Here is a 19155-nt window from a genome sequence, read left to right as displayed (position 1 = left end):
AGTGGATCTTCTGGCCGGCTGCAGGAAAATCTTCAGCTAAAAAAAACAGATGCTCGGCGACCAACGGCTCTCTCTGGCGACACAAGTGACAACAGGCACAGTGAGTTCATCTTATTGAAGTTTTTAAATGTCGCGAGAAGTTGAAGCGATATTCAGAACCTACAAGGTTACTGTCCCACGTGTTTTCTCACCGTTCAAAGCCACTGTGGACCGTTTGGCCCGGATCAAACAAGGCCATACCCAGCCCGACCCAGCCCGACCCAGCCCAGTCCGGGCGGGCCCTCCTCTCCTCTGCCCCTCGCTGACCAGCTGAATCCTGGCATTGTATGATGAAGATCTATCTGGCAGGAAGTTATGTGTTAACATAATGCTTTCCCCCCTAGAGTTAATGTAGGCAACAGTGCCAGGCCTATCACATGTGGCCTTGCAAAGCCCTCTGAAAGCTACCCAGTGGACATAAGACGTGATAAAGACGTATTTTTCTGGTTGAAATTAATGTTTTTATTTAATTTATTTAACCTTTATTTAAACAGGGAGTCACATTGAGATTAAAAATCTATTTTACAAGAGAGCCCTGTATACATTACAATACAAAACAGACTAATAAAACAACATACACATTTATCTGTATAAAACAATATAATTCAGCACACAATAACAAAAAAATACATATTTAATAAAAGCAAATAACATTCAACTACATTAAGGTACATACATTAAATACATAGAGGTCCTCAATCAATAATTTAAACTGCCTGCTTGGCACCAGCACATGGAACTGCAGTGAACTCTGCAGATTGTTCCACAAATAACCAGATCACAACCAGATTAAGATGTCTTTTTCATGACGTCTTTTTGACGTCTTATTTTGGTTAATATCTGGGTTTTGGTTGAAATCTGATTATCTAAGTTATCTAAATGCTACTCAATTAACAGACACCAATCTACAGTATATAAACATGTGCATAGTGTTTGCGGGCCACACACCCGTTACACATAAGACACTAGAACCATTACAATTATTACAATTGGAGTAATGTTGTTTTCAGCAGGGTGATTCAGCTTAGCGCATTTGGCAAACAACAGCTAGCAGAGCGCACCAAAGCGGGTTAGGGTCTGGTGGCAATACTGTACCCAGTCAACACACTGGGCTCTGGCCTATTCCGTTTGAGACTCGGGGGACTAATGCATTTCTTGCATTTCTTGTTGGACTGCGTTTTTTGGACAAGGAGGTTAATTTGGTAGATCCATTTGTACTATCGAGGACTGTGAAGAGAACAGTGGGAAAGGTGGATTCAATCAAGGTGACTAGAATTGGCCTTGTTTTGTTTAATTGTGTCGATGACGAACAGAAGAAGCGTGACTGGATCTGGATCTGGCAATATTGTCCACGTCAGAAGCCACCAGTAGCTCTGAAAGACAGAGACTGGGTTGCTATCAAATACTACATCCACAACAGAAATGTAGCATTAAAAAGGAAGATTAATAGATAGAACTAGAGCATGCCAACATGTATTGATCGTGGAGCAGTCAGAAAATCCCAGGAGTGGTCAGTGCACGTCACCTGACCCGTATGGTAAATGGAGGGAAGGAGAAAAGCTTGTGGATATTATTGTTGTTTGAGGAGACGCTACCTGAACATGTGAAGCTTGGATATGTGAGGTACGGTGAGAGCATTTGTGTCCAAACCATTACAGTGTGGGAATTGTAAAGGGTATGGTCACGTGTCAAATGTTTGCAGATGGTTAGAAGTATGGTATTGAAGAATCTGTGAATGGAAAATGTTGCAACTGTGGTGTGGATCATACTCCGGACTTCCTTGAGTGCCCTGTTAGGGAGAAAGAGGTGGAGGTGTCAAGAATCAGGGCTGTACAACATTTACATTTTACATTTACGTCATTTAGCAGACGCTCTTATCCAGAGCGACTTACAGTTAGTGAGTGCATACATTATTTTTTTTATACTGGTCCCCCGTGGGAATCAAACCCACAACCCTGGCATTGCAAACGCCATGTTCTACCAACTGAGCTACACCCCTGCCGGCCATTCCCTCCCCTACCCTGGACGACGCTGGGCCAATTGTGCGCCGCCCCATTGGTCTCCCGGTCGCGGCCGGTTACGACAGAGCCTGGATTCGAACCAGGATCTCTAGTGACACAGCTTACACTGCGCTGCAGTGCCTTAGACCACTGCGCCACTCGGGGACCCAACAGATCTCCTATGTGGAGGCGGTGAAGAGAGTTGAAGGGGAAAGAGGCAACAGTGTTGAAGATATGGCGGTGGATGCATTGCAACCAGTTGCTAGTGTTTTAAGTCAATCGAGTGATCTTGATACACTCATTGCGAAGAAGGTGGATTTTGTAACGTTTATAGCCACAGTGATTAATTGTACAGCACAAGTGTCTAAGAAGTCCAAGAAGCTGGACATCCTTATATCTGCAGCCGATCCGTGTTTGGACCTCTAAGACTTCACGGCAGAAGCACTGCAAGGACTATTGACGCCAGAAAATGAATGTAATATTAAAGCAGGTTTATTTTGTTTAGTTAAAACGTATTTATTTTTTTGTTTGTATGATTTTTACCCCGCATCCTTATTATCCCACCCGCACGGTAAGTGGCGGAATGCACATCCAATTGTTCCGAATGCCGTTACACCAGAGAAGACAAAGAAGTTCCAGCTAAAACTGGGATTGGAATATGTAGCCCTAGGGCGCACCCTTAAGGGTCCTGGTGGAGAACACATCTGCCAGTCCTAGCCCTAGGGCGCACCCTTAAGGGTCCTGGTGGAGAACACATCTGCCAGTCCTAGCCCTAGGGCGCACCCTTAAGGGTCCTGGTGGAGAACACATCTGCCAGTCCTAGCCCTAGGGCGCACCCTTAAGGGTCCTGGTGGAGAAACACATCTGCCAGTCCTAGCCCTAGGGCGCACCCTTAAGGGTCCTGGTGGAGAACACATCTGCCAGTCCTAGCCCTAGGGCGCACCCTTAAGGGTCCTGGTGGAGAAACACATCTGCCAGTCCTAGCCCTAGGGCGCACCCTTAAGGGTCCTGGTGGAGAAACACATCTGCCAGTCCTAGCCCTAGGGCGCACCCTTAAGGGTCCTGGTGGAGAAACACATCTGCCAGTCCTAGCCCTAGGGCGCACCCTTAAGGGTCCTGGTGGAGAAACACATCTGCCAGTCCCTCTGGATTTTTATCAGTTCCCTCAGATTTGTTTTATTCATTCCCTCAGATTTTTTTATTCATTCCCTCATTTTTTTATTCATTTTCCCTCTTCTTCTTATGTAGGCTACCATGATGGTCCCACTTGGCCATAACATATTGCAGCCTAAGTGTAATTCTATTTAGTTAATTACATGTTTCAAATGGTGATTATCACTGACCATTCAATAGTTTATTTACAGTTTGTGTTTCATTCCATCAATGTATTAATTCGATTTCGTACCCTTCGATCTCCCCTGCAGATTCCAGTGTGCTTACTGCTTATCAGAGTTAATTGAATTCTACTTAAATCTGGGCTTGAAATACAAAGATATTCTTCACGTTTTGAGTGTTAAACACAAGATCGTTCTCAGTTTAGCAACTCTGAAACGTTTCTTGCGCCAGCAAAGCCATTTTTCGTCATAAAGACTTTGACAACTTGTCAAAAACTGTACAGTTTATTAGATGCGAGCTAAAGGGCTCCGGGCTTTGCACTGGTACCCACAGTAATTATATCCACACTTGACTGGCACAGAGATTAGAAAGAGCAGAATATTTAAAAGCAATGTTCCCAGTTTTGCCATGTGCGGTTTTCCGGCCGAATTGGGCTATATTGAAAACGATGTCGCGGGTGAAAATGTATTGGTGGTGGGTTGCGGGTTTCTGGCCTATTTATATGTTGCACCGCGGCCGCCAACGCATTTCTCTTAAGAAATATATATTTGACTGTGACCTGCTGTTGACTGCCAGGCAGTGAGGCAGGCTGTCGCTGAGTGTGTGAGTGGTGGGGACTGGAGGGCCGGAGCGGTGTGTGTGTGTTCAGAGAGTACTACAGCTATTGGCTGAGTCACGTGAACGAGAGGTCGGCTATTTAGATAGTCGTTATGGAGACACCCATTTCCAACCCTTTTCCCGTAAAACATATTAATACGCTAGAACTGATGCACATCAAGAAATAATGGAGTCAAAGCACCAGAGCGCATTACATAATCCGCTCGCAGGTGGTTTAAACTGCATTCTAATGTTGACTTTGCTTAAAGAAAACGGTATCAACCGAAGTGTTTTATGCATGCTCAGTTCTTGGGTCTCGGGAGCTGCGGAAATATGAAATGGATGTTATGGAACTCGCGTGGTTCTTTTTATGGGGGAAAATCCTCAATGAAACTGACATTAAATGTGGAGAATGAGACATTTGCATCTGTTGGCCATCAAGTAGCCTATTCATTTATATGCCATTGTAGGCTACCATTTAGATACAATAAATATGTTGAAATGACGATATCACTGGAGTCATTGCAAATCTATTTGTGCCACTTGTGTAGCCTACCTGGAACTGGCAAACCAATTTAATAAATAGCCTGTAACTTCCGTTTATTGTTGCTGTAGCCTTGTGTTATTATGCAATGATTAATGGACATGTTAAGTTAATTAAATTTGACGTTATCAAAGCTCTATCGCAATTACCGATCAGTTGTTAGAACGCATTAGATTGACTGTAACAGTTGTCAGATTAGGCAACAGGTTAAACAAAATCGAATTTAATTCAGTGATTGAAATGATGACTATTGGGAAACACAAGCACTTCTTATCTCGAAATCGCCTCGCTATTCATGTTGAATGAATTAGTCTGTTAATTTGAACTAAGCAAGCTGCTATTTCATTCAGTTTACATCTTGCCTACATCTTGTCTAGGCTACTGTAGACTATCTGAAATGAGATGTGGGACTATCAGGGGTTATAGGCTACCTGCCTTTATCTAAGCAAACCATAGTAAAGTTGAATTAGAATCATAAACCCAGATTTTAGTCTGTAGCCTATGTCTATTGAAATGACAAGTCAGTCTCGCAAATGGGCCATTTATAACGGTTTGTAGTCTTAACATCTGGCCATTTATAACGTTTGTAGTCTTAACATCTGGCCATTTATAACGGTTTGTAGTCTTAACATCTGGCCATTTATAACGTTTGTAGTCTTAACATCTGGCCATTTATAACGGTTTGTAGTCTTAACATCTGGCCATTTATAACGTTTGTAGTCTTAACATCTGGCCATTTATAACGGTTTGTAGTCTTAACATCTGGCCATTTCTAATGGTTTGTAGTCTTAACATCTGGCCATTTATAACGGTTTGTAGTCTTAACATCTGGCCATTTATAACGGTTTGTAGTCTTAACATCTGGCCATTTATAACGGTTTGTAGTCTTAACATCTGGCCATTTATAACGGTTTGTATTCTTAACATCTGGCCATTTACAACGGTTTGTAGTCTTAATATCTGGCACATAATAACAACACAATTGTCAGAAAATAGCCTAACATTAGTTTTTTTTTATATTCATCCAAGTGTTTCTTCCTCAGAGATTTCGAGATCCTCTGTTCAACTTTAAATCGACATCAAATCAAAACACATTTTATTGGTCACATACACATATTTAGCAGATGTTAATGCAGGTGTAGTAGTATCTAACAATTCACAACAATACACAAATCTAAACGTAAAAAGAATGGAATTAAGGAATATATAAATATTAGGATGAGCAATGTCAGAGTGGCATTGACTAAAATACAGTAGAATAGAATACAGTATATACATACAGTGGGGAGAACAAGTATTTGATACACTGCCGATTTTGCATGTTTTCCTACTTACAAAGCATGTAGAGGTCTGTCATTTTTATCATAGGTACACTTCAACTTCAACCCACTGGCTCCAGGCCATCTATAAATCACTGCTAGGCAAATCCCCGCCTTATCTTAGCTCATTGGTCACCATAGCAGCACCCACCCGTAGTCTGCGCTCCAGCAGGTATATCTCACTGGTCATTCCCAAAGCCAACACCTCCTTTGGCCGCCATTCCTTCCAGTTCTCTGCTGCCAGTGACTGGAACGAATTGCAAAAATCTCTGAAGCTGGAGACTCTTATCTCCCTCAATAACTTTAAGCATCAGTTGTCAGAGCACCTTACCGATCACTGCACCTGTACACAGCCCATCTGAAATTAGCCCACCCAACTACCTCATCCCTATATTGTTATTTAATTTGCTATTTTGCACCCCAGTATCTCTATTTGCACATAATCTCTTGCACATCTAGCATTCCAGTGTTAATACTATTGTAATTATTCTGCACTATAGCCTATTTATTGCCTTACCTCCATAACTTGCTATATTTTCACACACTGTATATATATTTTCTGTTGTATTTCTGACTTTATGTTTTTTTTTTACCCCATATGTAACTCTGTGTTGTTTTTATTGCACTACTTTGCTTTATCTTGGCCAGGTCGCAGTTGTAAATGAGAACCTGTTCTCAACTGGCTTACCTGGTTAAATAAAGGTTAAATAAAAAAAATAAAAAATAAAAACTTCAACTGTGAGAGACGGAATCTAAAACAAAAATCCAGAAAATCACATTGTATGATTTTTAAGTAATTAATTTGCATTTAATTGCATGACATAAGTATTTGATCACCTACCTACCAGTAAGAATTCCGGCTCTCACAGACCTGTTACTTTTTCTTTAAGAAGCCCTCCTGTTCTCCACTCATTACCTGTATTAACTGCACCTGTTTGAACTCGTTACCTGTATAGAAAATACCTGTCCACACACTCAATCAAACAGACTCCAACCTCTCCACAATGGCCAAGACCAGAGAGCTGTGTAAGGACATCAGGGATTAAAATCCTGCAGCGCACGCAAGGTCCCCCTGCTCAAGCCAGCGCATGTCCAGGCCCGTCTGAAGTTTGCCAATGACCATCTGGATGATCCAGAGGAGGAATGGGAGAAGGTCATGTGGTCTGATGAGACAAAAATAGAGCTTTTTGGTCTAAACTCCACTCGCCGTGTTTGGAGGAAGAAGATGGATGAGTACAACCCCAAGAACACCATCCCAACCGTGAAGCATGGAGGTGGAAACATCATTCTTTGGGGATGCTTTTCTGCAAAGGGGACAGAACGACTGCACCGTATTGAGGGGAGGATGGATGGGGCCATGTATTGCGAGATTTTGGCCAACAACCTCCTTCCCTCAGTAAGAGCATTGAAGATGGGTCGTGGCTGGGTCTTCCAGCATGACAACGACCCGAAACACACAGCCAGGGCAACTAAGGAGTGGCTCCGTAAGAAGCATCTCAAGGTCCTGGAGTGGCCTAGCCAGTCTCCAGACCTGAATCCAATAGAAAATATTTGGAGGGAGCTGAAAGTCCGTATTGCCCAGCGACAGCCCCGAAACCTGAAGGATCTGGAGAAGGTATGGAGGAGTGGGCCAAAATCCCTGCTGCAGTGTGTGCAAACCTGGTCAAGACCTATAGGAAACATATGATCTCTGTAATTGCAAACAAAGGTTTATGTACCAAATATTAAGTTCTGCTTTTCTGATGTATCAAATACTTATGTCATGCAATAAAATGCAAATTAATTACTTAAAAATCATACAATGTGATATTCTGGATTTTTGTTTTAGATTCCGTCTCTCACAGTTGAAGTTGAAGTGTACCTATGATAAAAAATTACAGACCTCTACATGCTTTGTAAGTAGGAAAACGTGCAAAATCGGCAGTGTATCAAATACAAAGTCCATATTATGGCAAGAACAGCTCAAATAAGCAAAGAGAAACGACAATCCATCATTACTTTAAGACATGAAGGTCAGTCAATACAAAACATTTCAATAACTTTTAAAGTTTCTTCAAGTGCAGTCGCAAAAACCATCAAGCGCTATGATGAAACTGGCTCTCATGAGGACCGCCACAGGAATAGAAGACCAGAGTTACCTTTGCTGCAGAGGATAAGTTCATTAGAGTTACCAGCCTCAGATTGCAGCCCAAATAAATGCTTCACAGAGTTCAAGTAACAGACACATCTCAACATCAAATGTTCAGAGGGGACTGTGTGAATCAGGCCTTCATGGTCGAATTGCTGCAAAGAAACCACCACTAAAGGACACCAATAAGAAGAGGAGACCTGCTTGGGCCAAGAAACACGAGCAATGGACATTAGACCGGTGGAAATGTGTCCTTTGGTCTGGAGTCCAAATTTGAGATTTTCTGTGTCTTTTTGAAACGCGGTGTGGGTGAACGGATGATCTCCGCATGTGTATTTCCCACGGTAAAGCAAGGAGGAGGAGGTGTTATGGTGTGGGGGTGCTTTGCTGGTGACACTGTCTGTGATTTATTTAGAATTCAAGGCACACTTAACCAGCATGGCTACCACAGCATTCTGCAGGGATACGCCATCCCATCTGGTTTGGGCTTAGTGGGACTATAATTTGCTTTTCAACAGGACAATGACCCAACACACCTTCAGGCTATGTTAAGTGCTATTTTACCAAGAAGGAGAGTGATGGAGTGCTGCATCAGATGACCTGGCCTCCACAATCCCTCGACCTCAACCCAATTGAGATGGTTTGGGATGAGTCGGACCGCAGAGTGAAGGAAAAGCAGCCAACAAGTGCTCAGCATATGTGGGAACTCCTTCAAGACTGTTGGAAAAGTATTCCAGGTGAAGCTGGTTGAGAGAATGCCAAGAGTGTGCAAAGCTGTCATCAAAGCAAAGGGTGGCTATTTGAAGAATCTCAAATATAAAATATATTTTGATTTGTTTAACCCTTTTTTTTGGTTACTACATGATTAAACATAAACATGTGTAGCATCTCCGGGCCACTGATGGGTCGCTTTGGAATAATGCATCAATTTAATACACACAATCACAATAAATCAATTATATATTTTAGGCAGGTCTAAAGAACATTATAATATGAAGAAAGTGTATTTCAGAAAAACAGAATATGAGTTGGCCTACTGTATGTTATCTGGCTATGCTCCACGCCATACGCTGTAGGCTTTTTCATTTAGCTGTCAAGATTAGCTTCTATATGCTACCTCTGAGCCAAATTTTACAGAACAACAACATTAACTACCACAGCTATGCTGATGATACTCAAATATACAGTGGGGAAAAAAGTATTTAGTCAGCCACCAATTGTGCAAGTTCTCCCACTTAAAAAAGATGAGAGAGGCCTGTAATTTTCATCATAGGTACACGTCAACTATGACAGACAAAATGAGATTTTTTTTCTCCAGAAAATCACATTGTAGGATTTCTTGTGAATTTATTTGCAAATTATGGTGGAAAATAAGTATTTGGTCAATAACAAAAGTTTCTCAATACTTTGTTATATACCCTTTGTTGGCAATGACACAGGTCAAACGTTTTCTGTAAGTCTTCACAAGGTTTTCACACACTGTTGCTGGTATTTTGGCTTATTCCTCCATGCAGATCTCCTCTAGAGCAGTGATGTTTTGGGGCTGTCGCTGGGCAACACTGACTTTCAACTCCCTCCAAAGATTTTCTATGGGGTTGAGATCTGGACTGGCTAGGCCACTCCAGGACCTTGAAATGCTTCTTACGAAGCCACTCCTTCGTTGCCCGGGCGGTGTGTTTGGGATCATTGTCATGCTGAAAGACCCAGCCATGTTTAATCTTCAATGCCCTTGCTGATGGAAGGAGGTTTTCACTCAAAATCTCACGATACATGGCCCCATTCATTCTTTCCTTTACACGGATCAGTCGTCCTAGTCCCTTTGCAGAAAAACAGCCCCAAAGCATGATGTTTCCACCCCCATGCTTCACAGTAGGTATGGTGTTCTTTGGATGCAACTCAGCATTCTTTGTCCTCCAAACACGACGGTTACAGAATTGATTTCAAAGTGGTGCTTTTAGTTTATAAATCTTTGAATGGTTTAGGACCCGAGTACATGTCTGATATGTTTGAAGAATATAAACCGAGCAGGGCTCTTAGATCCATGAACACAGGTCAGCTAGTAGAGCCCAGAGACCAAACTAAACATGGAGAAGCTGCGTTTAGCACTTATGTTGTACACAACTGGAATAAACTACCAGAAGATCTTAGATGTGCCCCAAACGTATCCATTTTTAAATCCAGCTTAAAAACACTTCTCTTTTCACGTGCCTACGACTGAGCACTTAAACTAAACCACACTGTTTAGCCTTATAGCTTCCTATGGTTTTATCCCATTTTTAATTTTTAATTTGTAATCTTTATGTTTATTTTTTATTTTTTTATTATTATGATGTTTTCATTCTTTTTGATAATCATCTTTGTAAAGCACATTGAATTGCTTCGATATAGGAATTGTGCTATATAAATAAACTTGCTTTCTTGCTATATAAGTCACGTCCTATTATTTTATATTATATGATTTTATAGTAAGAATAATACACTGAGTGTACAAAACATTAGGAACACCTTCCTAATATTCAGTTGCACCCCCTTTTGCCCTCAGAACAACCTCAATTAGTCTGTGCATAGAGTCGAAAGCATTCCACAGGGATGCTGGCCCATGTTGACTCCAATGCTTCCGCAGGGATGCTGACCCATGTTGACTCCAATGCTTCCCACAGTTGTGTCAAGTTGGCTGGATGTCCTTTGGGTGGAGGACCATTCTTGATACATGGGAAACTGTTGAGAGTGAAAAACCCAGCAGCGTTGCAGTTCTTGACACACTCAAACCAGTGCGCCTGGCACCTACTACCAAGGCACTTAAATATGTTTTCTTGCTCATTCACCACCTGTGATGCGTGATTTGAAGGAGTCAGGCGCAGGAGGGTAAATCACAGAATCCAGAGTTTATTCCGTAATCCAGAGTTACGCAGAATAGCGTAATAGTGTGCACAACAGGCGCACTGGAACAAAACAGGGAAAATATACCCCGGCAATACAAAATACACGGAGCTCAACCGAGCTACTCTCTCCTCACAATAAACAACCACCCACAAGGACAAGGGGGCAGAGGGAACACTTACAGTTGTGGTCAAAAGTTTTGAGAATGACACAAATATTAATTTTCACAAAGTCTGCTGCCTCAGTTTTTATGATGGCAATTTGCATATACTCCAGAATGTCATGAAGAGTGATCAGATGAATGGTCTGTGAGAGCCGGAATTCTTACTGGTTGGTAGGTGATCAAATACTTATGTCATGCAATAAAATGCAAATGAATTACTTAAAAATCATACAATGTGATTTTCTGGATTTTTGTTTTAGATTCCGTCTCTCACAGTTGAAGTGTACCTATGATAAAAATGACAGACCTCTACATGCTTTGTAAGTAGGAAAACCTGCAAAATCGGCAGTGTATCAAATACTTGTTCTCCCCACTGTATATATTCCACTCTCCTTGATAAACAAACATTTTTTCGACTCTCCTCAGCTCCTGACCGCATGCGTTATAGAAATGGGATGAATAGAACGGGCGTCCACATTCAAGTCAACGATGGCATAATGGGTGGACTGGCAGCCATTACAAGTGTACCCATACAGTTGGGAAAAAAAGTATTTAGTCAGCCACCAATTGTGCAAGTTCTCCCACTTAAAAAGATGAGAGAGGCCTGTAATTTTCATCATAGGTACATGTCAACTATGACAGAAGGTACACGTCAACTATGACAGACAAAATGAGAAGAAAAAAATCCAGAAAATCACATTGTAGGATTTTTAATGAATTTATTTGCAAATTATGGTGGAAAATAAGTATTTGGTCAATAACAAAAGTTTCTCAAAACTTTGTTATATACCCTTTGTTGGCAATGACACAGGTCAAACGTTTTCTGTAAGTCTTCACAAGGTTTTCACACACTGTTGCTGGTATTTTGGCCCATTCCTCCATGCAGATCTCCTCTAGAGCAGTGATGTTTTGGGGCTGTCGCTGGGCAACACAGACTTTCAACTCCCTCCAAAGATTTTCTATGGGGTTGAGATCTGGAGACTGGCTAGGCCACTCCAGGACCTTGAAATGCTTCTTACGAAGCCACTCCTTCGTTGCCCGGGCGGTGTGTTTGGGATCATTGTCATGCTGAAAGACTCAGCCACGTTTCATCTTCAATGCCCTTGCTGATGGAAGGAGGTTTTCACTCAAAATCTCACGATACATGGCCCCATTCATTCTTTCCTTTACACGGATCACTCGTCCTGGTCCCTTTGCAGAAAAACAGCCCCAAAGCATGATGTTTCCACCCCCATGCTTCACAGTAGGTATGGTGTTCTTTGGATGCAACTCAGCATTCTTTGTCCTCCAAACACGACGAGTTGAGTTTCTACCAAAAAGTTCTACTTTGGTTTCATCTGACCATATGAAATTCTCCCAATCCTCTTCTGGATCATCCAAATGCACTCTAGCAAACTTCAGACGGGCCTGGACATGTACTGGCTTAAGCAGGGGGACACGTCTTGCACTGCAGGATTTGAGTCCCTGGCGGCGTAGTGTGTTACTGATGGTAGGCTTTGTTACTTTGGTCCCAGCTCTCTGCAGGTCATTCACTAGGTCCCCCCGTGTGGTTCTGGGATTTTTGCTCACCGTTCTTGTGATAATTTTGACCCCACGGGGTGAGATCTTGCGTGGAGCCCCAGATCAAGGGAGATTATCAGTGGTCTTGTATGTCTTCCATTTCCTAATAATTGCTCCCACAGTTGATTTCTTCAAACCAAGCTGCTTACCTATTGCAGATTCAGTCTTCCCAGCCTGGTGCAGGTCTACAATTTTGTTTCTGGTGTCCTTTGACAGCTCTTTGGTCTTGGCCGTAGTGGAGTTTGGAGTGTGACTGTTTGAGGTTGTGGACAGGTGTCTTTTATACTGATAACAAGTTCAAACAGGTGCCATTAATACAGGTAACGAGTGGAGGACAGAGGAGCCTCTTACAGAATAAGTTACAGGTCTGTGAGAGCCAGAAATCTTGCTTGTTTGTAGGTGACTAAATACTTATTTTCACCATAATTTGCAAATAAATTCATTAAAAATCCTACAATGTGATTTTCTGGAGAAAAAAAATCTCAATTTGTCTGTCATAGTTGATGTGTACCTATGATGAAAATTACAGGCCTCTCTCATCTTTTTAAGTGGGAGAACTTGCACAATTGGTGGCTGACTAAATACTTTTTTTCCCCACTGTATTGTCTCAAGAAATGTTTCTATTTTTAATACCCTCAAATACCAAAGTAGGAAGATCCAATTTCCAATAGAGTAGACAAACCGGGATATTTTGCCTGGTGGCAGCAACTGTTTTAGCCGCATGAGAACATTCAGGTCATCCTTCAAATGAGGTGGTGTTTTTGGTCAAACAGTAAAATGACATTACGCTATTATAATTGATTCTGTTATGTAGAATATTAATTCATCGTTTTGTGTTCTTGCGAGACATTAATTCTGGTTTGATCGAACTTTACTAAAACAGGCACCATTGTGAAAATGGCGGCTTGACGCTCTGGTACACTATACCCCTGAGTGGATTCTCTTCCAGTGTAACTCCAGTGTTATTCCAGTGTTACTCCAGTGTTACTCACAGGGTGTTTGAGCCAGGTGTCCTTGAAGACCGGTCTCATCTTCTTGTGAACCACCACATCCTGAAGGTCCCCTAGAGACGTGTGCTGGCCAATCTCCTCCTCAAACGGCAGCATGTACTCCCCTACGGTACCTGAGACAACAACATAACATGTTATAAAGGGGTTGTAACGGTAGCATGTACAACAACATAACATGTTATAAAGGGGTTGTAACGGTAGCATGTACTCCCCTACGGTACCTGAGACAACAACATAACATGTTATAAAGGGGTTGTAACGGTAGCATGTACAACAACATAACATGTTATAAAGGGGTTGTAACGGTAGCATGTACAACAACATAACATCTTATAAAGGGGTTGTAACGGTAGCATGTACTCCCCTACGGTACCTGAGACAACAACATAACATGTTATAAAGGGGTTGTAACGGTAGCATGTACAACGACATAACATGTTATAAAGGGGTTGTAACGGTAGCATGTACTCCCCTACGGTACCTGAGACAACAACATAACATGTTATAAAGGGGTTGTAACGGTAGCATGTACTCCCCTACGGTACCTGAGACAACAACATAACATGTTATAAAGGGGTTGTAACAGTAGCATGTACAACAACATAACATGTTATAAAGGGGTTATAACGGAAGCATATACTCCCCTATGATACCTGAGACCACAACAACATAACATGTTTTACATGAAGGTACCCTTTGTTAAGGGGCTGTACTCCCCCACTACCGGAGACAGAGGAACACTTTATATTAAGTCAGCTTTTACAAGGAGTTTACTAAGGGTTTATAAGGAGTTTACTAAGGGTTTATAAGGAGTTTACTAAGGGTTTATAAGGAGTTTACTAAGGGTTTTTAAGGAGTTTACTAAGGGTTTACAAGGAGTTTACTAAGGGTTTATAAGGAGTTTACTAAGGGTTTATAAGGAGTTTACTCAGGAGTTTACTAAGGGTTTACTAAGGGTTTACAAGGAGTTTACTAAGGGTTTATAAGGCGTTTACTAAGGGTTAACAAGGAGTTTACTAAGGGTTTATAAGGAGTTTACTAAGGGTTTATAAGGAGTTTACTAAGGGTTTATAAGGAGTTTACTAAGGGTTTATAAGGAGTTTACTAAGGGTTTATAAGGAGTTTACTAAGGGTTTACAAGGAATTTACTAAGGGTTTACAAGGAATTTACTAAGGGTTTATAAGGAGTTTACTAAGGGTTTATAAGGAGTTTAGTAAGGGTTTATAAGGAGTTTACTAAGGGTTTATAAGGAGTTTACTAAGGGTTTATAAGGAGTTTACTAAGGGTTTATAAGGAGTTTACTAAGGGTTTATAAGGAGTTTACTAAGGGTTTATAAGGAGTTTACTAAGGGTTTATAAGGAGTTTACTAAGGGTTTATAAGGAGTTTACTAAGGGTTTATAAGGAGTTTAGTAAGGGTTTATAAGGAGTTTAGTAAGGGTTTATAAGGAGTTTATCAAGGGTTTACTAAGGGTTTATAAGGAGTTTACTAAGGGTTTACAATGAGTTTACTAAGGGTTTACAAGTAGTTTACTAAGGGTTTACTAAGGGATTAAAATGAGTTTACTAAGGGTTTATAAGGAGTTTACTAAGGGTTTACTAAGGGTTTATAAGGAGTTTATTAAGGGTTTACTAAGGGTTTATAAGGAGTTTACTAAGGGTTTACAATGAGTTTACTAAGGGTTTACAAGTAGTTTACTAAGGGTTTACTAAGGGATTAAAATGAGTTTACTAAGGGTTTATAAGGAGTTTACTAAGGGTTTACTAAGGGTTTATAAGGAGTTTATTAAGGGTTTACTAAGGGTTTATAAGGAGTTTACTAGGGGTTTACTAAGGGTTTACAAAGGAGTTTACAAAGGAGTTTACTAAGGGTTTATAAGGAGTTTACTAAGGATTTATAAGGAGTTTACTAAGGGTTTACAAGGAGTTTACTACGGGTTTACTAAGGGTTTACAAAGGAGTTTACGAAGGGTTTATAAGGAGTTTACTAAGGATTTATAAGGAGTTTACTAAGGGTTTACAAGGAGTTTACTACGGGTTTACAAGGAGTTTACTAAGGGTTTATAAGGAGTTTACTAAAGGTTTACAAGGAGTTTACTAAGGGTTTATAGGGAGTTTACTCAGGGTTTATAAGGAGTTTACTAAGGGTTTATAAGGAGTTTACTAAGGGTTTATAAGGAGTTTACTAAGGGTTTACTAAGGAGTTTACTAAGGGTTTATAAGGAGTTTACTAAGGGTTTATAAGGAGTTTACAACGGGTTTATAAGGAGTTTACAACGGGTTTATAAGGAGTTTACTAAGGGTTCATAAGGAGTTTACTAAGGGTTTACAAGGAGTTTACTAAGGGTTTATAAGGAGTTTACTAAGGGTTTATAAGGGTTTACAACGGGTTTATAAGGAGTTTACTAAGGGTTTATAAGGAGTTTACTAAGGGTTTATAAGGAGTTTACTAAGGGTTTACAAGGAGTTTACTACGGGTTTATAAGGAGTTTACTAAGGGTTTACAAGGAGTTTACTAAGGGTTTATAAGGAGTTTACTAAGTGTTTACTAAGGGTTTACAAGGAGTTTACTAAGGGTTTACAAGGAGTTTACTAAGGGTTTATAAGGAGTTTACTAAGGGTTTATAAGGAGTTTATAAGGAGTTTACTAAGGGTTTATAAGGGTTTACAACGGGTTTATAAGGAGTTTACTAAGGGTTTATAAGGAGTTTACTAAGGGTTTACAAGGAGTTTACTAAGGGTTTATATGGAGTTTACTAAGTGTTTACTAAGGGTTTACAAGGAGTTTACTAAGGTTTTACAAGGAGTTTACTAAAGGTTTACAAGGAGTTTACTAAGGGTTTATAAGGAGTTTACTAAGGGTTTATAAGGAGTTTACTAAGGGTTTACAAGGAGTTTACTAAGGGTTTACAAGGAGTTTACTAAGGGTTTATAAGGAGTTTACTAAGGAGTTTACTAAGGGTTTATAAGGAGTTTACTAAGGGTTTATGAGGAGTTTACTAAGGAGTTTACTAAGGGTTTACAAGGAGTTTACTAAGGGTTTATAAGGAGTTTACTAAGGGTTTACTAAGGGTTTATAAGGAGTTTACTAAAGGTTTACTAAGGGTTTACTAAGGAGTTTACTAAGGGTTGATAAGGAGTTTACTAAAGGTTTACTAAGGGTTTATAAGGCGTTTACTAAAGGTTTACTAAGGGTTTATAAGGAGTTTACTAAAGGTTTACTAAGGGTTTACTAAGGAGTTTACTAAGGGTTGATAAGGAGTTTACTAAAGGTTTACTAAGGGTTTATAAGGCGTTTACTAAAGGTTTACTAAGGGTTGATAAGGAGTTTACTAAAGGTTTACTAAGGGTTTATAAGGCGTTTACTAAAGGTTTACTAAGGGTTGATAAGGAGTTTACTAAAGGTTTACTAAGGGTTTCTAGGCAGACGTTGCAATTGGAGGATGCATTTTATGCATATTCTATATAACGATATTCAGTAGGCTACATCTGTCCTTACAAACTTTGAGAAATGATGACGTCATTTAAAAAAAATATATATAGCGATCCAACACAACAACAAAAAAATAGCACAACACCACTGAATACACTGGGATAAAATACTGGGAGTGGACAGGAGCTAGTTTACAGGGGCACGGACAGGATAGAGGGTTATGTGGTGGAGAGCTGAGAGTTGATCTGACCAGGATAGAGGGTTATGTGGTGGAGAGCTGAGAGTTGATCTGACCAGGATAGAGGGTTATGTGGTGGAGAGCTGAGAGTTGATCTGACCAGGATAGAGGGTTATGTGGTGGAGAGCTGAGAGTTGATCTGACCAGGATAGAGGGTTATGTGGTGGAGAGCTGAGAGTTGATCTGACCAGGATAGAGGGTTATGTGGTGGAGAGCTGAGAGTTGATCTGACCAGGATAGAGGGTTATGTGGTGGAGAGCTGAGAGTTGATCTGACCAGGATAGAGGGTTATGTGGTGGAGAGCTGAGAGTTGATCTGACCAGGATAGAGGGTTATGTGGTGGAGAGCTGAGAGTTGATCTGACCAGGATAGAGGGTTATGTGGTGGAGAGCTGAGAGTTGATCTGACCAGGATAGAGGGTTATGTGGTGGAGAGCTGAGAGTTGATCTGACCAGGATAGAGGGTTATGTGGTGGAGAGCTGAGAGTTGATCTGACCAGGATAGAGGGTTATGTGGTGGAGAGCTGAGAGTTGATCTGACCAGGATAGAGGGTTATGTGGTGGAGAGCTGAGAGTTGATCTGACCAGGATAGAGGGTTATGTGGTGGAGAGCTGAGAGTTGATCTGACCAGGATAGAGGGTTATGTGGTGGAGAGCTGAGAGTTGATCTGACCAGGATAGAGGGTTATGTGGTGGAGAGCTGAGAGTTGATCTGACCAGGATAGAGGGTTATGTGGTGGAGAGCTGAGAGTTGATCTGACCAGGATAGAGGGTTATGTGGTGGAGAGCTGAGAGTTGATCTGACCAGGATAGAGGGTTATGTGGTGGAGAGCTGAGAGTTGATCTGACCAGGATAGAGGGTTATGTGGTGGAGAGCTGAGAGTTGATCTGACCAGGATAGAGGGTTATGTGGTGGAGAGCTGAGAGTTGATCTGACCAGGATAGAGGGTTATGTGGTGGAGAGCTGAGAGTTGATCTGACCAGGATAGAGGGTTATGTGGTGGAGAGCTGAGAGTTGATCTGACCAGGATAGAGGGTTATGTGGTGGAGAGCTGAGAGTTGATCTGACCAGGATAGAGGGTTATGTGGTGGAGAGCTGAGAGTTGATCTGACCAGGATAGAGGGTTATGTGGTGGAGAGCTGAGAGTTGATCTGACCAGGATAGAGGGTTATGTGGTGGAGAGCTGAGAGTTGATCTGACCAGGATAGAGGGTTATGTGGTGGAGAGCTGAGAGTTGATCTGACCAGGATAGAGGGTTATGTGGTGGAGAGCTGAGAGTTGATCTGACCAGGATAGAGGGTTATGTGGTGGAGAGCTGAGAGTTGATCTGACCAGGATAGAGGGTTATGTGGTGGAGAGCTGAGAGTTGATCTGACCAGGATAGAGGGTTATGTGGTGGAGAGCTGAGAGTTGATCTGACCAGGATAGAGGGTTATGTGGTGGAGAGCTGAGAGTTGATCTGACCAGGATAGAGGGTTATGTGGTGGAGAGCTGAGAGTTGATCTGACCAGGATAGAGGGTTATGTGGTGGAGAGCTGAGAGTTGATCTGACCAGGATAGAGGGTTATGTGGTGGAGAGCTGAGAGCTGAGAGTTGATCTGACCAGGATAGAGGGTTATGTGGTGGAGAGCTGAGAGTTGATCTGACCAGGATAGAGGGTTATGTGGTGGAGAGCTGAGAGTTGATCTGACCAGGATAGAGGGTTATGTGGTGGAGAGCTGAGAGTTGATCTGACCAGGATAGAGGGTTATGTGGTGGAGAGCTGAGAGTTGATCTGACCAGGATAGAGGGTTATGTGGTGGAGAGCTGAGAGTTGATCTGACCAGGATAGAGGGTTATGTGGTGGAGAGCTGAGAGTTGATCTGACCAGGATAGAGGATGTGTTGAGCCACCTTCCGGAGACATTTGA

This window comes from Coregonus lavaretus, assembly GCF_964263955.1.
Source record: "Coregonus lavaretus genome assembly, contig: HAP1_SCAFFOLD_435, whole genome shotgun sequence".
Classification (NCBI taxonomy): Eukaryota; Metazoa; Chordata; class Actinopteri; order Salmoniformes; family Salmonidae; genus Coregonus; species Coregonus lavaretus.
This window is presented reverse-complemented; position numbering follows the sequence as displayed.